The sequence below is a fragment of the Hoplias malabaricus genome, chromosome Y, assembly GCF_029633855.1.
Source record: "Hoplias malabaricus isolate fHopMal1 chromosome Y, fHopMal1.hap1, whole genome shotgun sequence".
Classification (NCBI taxonomy): Eukaryota; Metazoa; Chordata; class Actinopteri; order Characiformes; family Erythrinidae; genus Hoplias; species Hoplias malabaricus.
The window spans coordinates 32189693-32193243 of NC_089820.1; the positions used below are offsets into that span (position 1 = coordinate 32189693).

Consider the following 3551-nt stretch of genomic DNA (forward strand, 5'->3'; position numbering starts at 1 on the left):
CGACTTAGGTTTTGAACCGTTCCGGGGTCACCTCCAGTGAGATAACGCGGAAATCTCACTATATTCATGCCCACAGGCGAACCAGAGCCTTGGGCTTGTCATAGTTACATACGGTGTACCCAAACTTTCGTCTTTTCTAAAGGAACCCTAATGTCCTGACGGCACCGCACTGGAAACCCCCATGCCCTCTGAATTTTTACCTCTCCGAGGTGCTCCGTTTTGGGCTTGCTACCTAGGGCGAAGAGGGTCAGAAATTTTTCTAAGTCCTACTTTAAAACGTCCCACTGGGAGAACACTAGGGTTAGCACTTTGCCAAAAAATCACGGCTGAATGCAATTTTCACGCCTCGCACCCTTTGTTCGTTTAGATTTAACAAAAAAATCAACCGACCCCCCTTTTTAACAACGCTTTGCCGAATTTAGCTCACTTTTCCCGGCCTGGAATATCTCACGCTTGCCCCCCACGGTACTTACCTCCGGGGAAGACACCCCCGTCGCTGCCAACGCCCATGCCCGGCCCAGGCTCACCCGACTCGGCCTCGCTCGCTCCATCGCCCGCTCCAAACCTCCGGGGAGAAGACCCCCATCGCCGCCAACGCCCATGCCCGGCCCAGGCTCACCCGACTCGGCCTCGCTCGCTACATCGCCCCGCTCCAAACCTCCGGGGCTGGACCTCCACCAACCCAGCGCACCTCTCGAACCTATCCGGCCCACACTTAAGCACTCCTCCTCGGACTAAACCATCCAGCCCGCGCCGCTGGAACGAGCGCCCACTGGAAGACCTGAGCCTCAAACCCGCGTGCATTGCGGTTCTCTATCTCCCCGGGCTCGGAGCACTTTTCTCGGCCATGGGACCTCCAGGGGGGGCCCTTCATGGCTCCGTCAATATTCCTTTAAGTCTCACTCCGCCCACTGGAAGACCCGAGCCCCAAACCCGCGCGCTTTACGGTTCTCTATCTCCCCGGGCTCGGGGCACTTTTCTCGGCCATGGGACCTCCAGGGGGGGCCCCTCTTAGCTCCGTCATCATTTCTTTAAGTCTCACTCCGCCCACTGGAAGACCCGAGCCCCAAACCCGCGCGCTTTACGGTTCTCTATCTCCCCGGGCTCGGGGCACTTTTCTCGGCCATGGGACCTCCAGGGGGGGCCCTTCATGGCTCCGTCAATATTCCTTTAAGTCTCACTCCGCCCACTGGAAGACCCGAGCCCCAAACCCGCGCGCTTTACGGTTCTCTATCTCCCCGGGCTCGGGGCACTTTTCTCGGCCATGGGACCTCCAGGGGGGGCCCTTCATGGCTCCGTCAATATTCCTTTAAGTCTCACTCCGCCCACTGGAAGACCCGAGCCCCAAACCCGCGCGCTTTACGGTTCTCTATCTCCCCGGGCTCGGAGCACTTTTCTCGGCCATGGGACCTCCAGGGGGGGCCCTTCATGGCTCCGTCAATATTCCTTTAAGTCTCACTCCGCCCACTGGAAGACCCGAGCCCCAAACCCGCGCGCTTTACGGTTCTCTATCTCCCCGGGCTCGGGGCACTTTTCTCGGCCATGGGACCTCCAGGGGGGGCCCCTCATGGCTCCGTCATCATTCCTCTAAGTCTCATTCCGCCCACTGCGATACCCGAGGCCTTTAACCGCGGCGTTCACGGTTCTCTATCACCCCGGGCTCGGGGCACTTTTCTCGGCCATGGGACCTCCAGGGGAGGCCCTTCCTGGCTCCGTCATCATTCCTCTAAGTCTCATTCCGCCCACTGCGATACCCGAGGTCTTTAACCGCGGCGTTCACGGTTCTCTATCACCCCGGGCTCGGAGCACTTTTCTCGGCCATGGGACCTCCAGGGGAGGCCCCTCATGGCTCCGTCATCATTCCTCTAAGTCTCATTCCGCCCACTGCGATACCCGAGGTCTTTAACCGCGGCGTTCACGGTTCTCTATCACCCCGGGCTCGGAGCACTTTTCTCGGCCATGGGACCTCCAGGGGAGGCCCCTCATGGCTCCGTCATCATTCCTCTAAGTCTCATTCCGCCCACTGCGATACCCGAGGTCTTTAACCGCGGCGTTCACGGTTCTCTATCACCCCGGGCTCGGAGCACTTTTCTCGGCCATGGGACCTCCAGGGGAGGCCCCTCATGGCTCCGTCATCATTCCTCTAAGTCTCATTCCGCCCACTGCGATACCCGAGGTCTTAGACCGCGGCGTTCACGGTTCTCTATCACCCCGGGCTCGGAGCACTTTTCTCGGCCATGGGACCTCCAGGGGAGGCCCCTCATGGCTCCGTCAATATTCCTCTAAGTCTCATTCCGCCCACTGCGATACCCGGGCTCAGAGCATGTACTTCGGCCATGGGACCACAAGAGGGCGCCCTTCTTCAGAAACTGCTGACATCCAGGACCATTCAAGGGAGCGACCTGCCTCCCTATGCCCGCCACCGGCTCCCTCTAACCGGTGTACTGGCTCTCGGGGCCCGCGCCCCAGAGAACCAGAGTTTCGGAAATTGCACTAAGTCCAGACATCCAGGACCATTCAAGGGAGCGACCTGCCTCCCTATGCCCGCCACCGGCTCCTTCTAACCGGTGTACTGGCTCTCGGGGCCCGCGCCCCAGAGAACCAGAGTTTCGGAAATTGCACTAAGTCCAGACATCCAGGACCATTCAAGGGAGCGACCTGCCTCCCTATGCCCGCCACCGGCTCCCTCTAACCGGTGTACTGGCTCTCGGGGCCCGCGCCCCAGAGAACCAGAGTTTCGGAAATTGCACTAAGTCCAGACATCCAGGACCATTCAAGGGAGCGACCTGCCTCCCTATGCCCGCCACCGGCTCCTTCTAACCGGTGTACGGACTCTCGGGGCCCGCGCCCCAGAGAACCAGAGTTTCGGAAATTGCACTAAGTCCGATTTTCGCCCACTACGAGACCTAAAACCGTCATCCAGGATTTCACAGGGGAGTACCCACCTCCCCTATGCCCGCCACCGGCTCCCTCTAACCGGTGTACGGAGTCTCCGGGGCCCGCGCCCCAGAGAACCAGACCTGGACCGGGGGTTTGCTTTCGCCTTCCCCCCGACAAATGTTTGAGTGGACGGGATGACTTTCAATGGATCGCGGTATATGCACCCGCTCTGCCACTTATGACACCCGCACTCAGAATCAGGTCGTTTACGAGTCATTTCGCACCCCGGATCAAGGAACATGCGCTTAGGGACGGAAGGGCGGACCGAGGCGTTCGTTAGCCCCGGCCCTGGTTCCAGTCTCGTGCGGCTCTGGTCACCGGCGGCGGAGCGGAGTTTCCCCCGCCGCGCGCCGCGGCTATCCCGGACCAACCGTATCGAACCTCGGGCACGGACGTATCGCTCCTTCTAGGCGGGATTCCGACTTAGAGGCGTTCAGTCGTAAGCCCTCGGATGGTAGCCTTGCACCATTGGCTCCACAGCCAAGCGCGAATACCAAGTATCCGAACCCGCGGTTCCTCTCGTACTGAGCGGGGTTTCTATCGGAGCAACGCCACATCAGTAGGGTAAAACTAACCTGTCTCACGACGGTCTAAACCCAGCTCACGTTCCC

General features: G+C 60.0%; 1 pseudogene; it reads right to left on the minus strand.

The window, feature by feature from the left end:
* Positions 1-3053: 3053 nt before the first annotated feature.
* The window catches only part of LOC136679864 (28S ribosomal RNA), a 4634-nt pseudogene continuing 4136 nt past the window's right edge, over positions 3054-3551 (minus strand).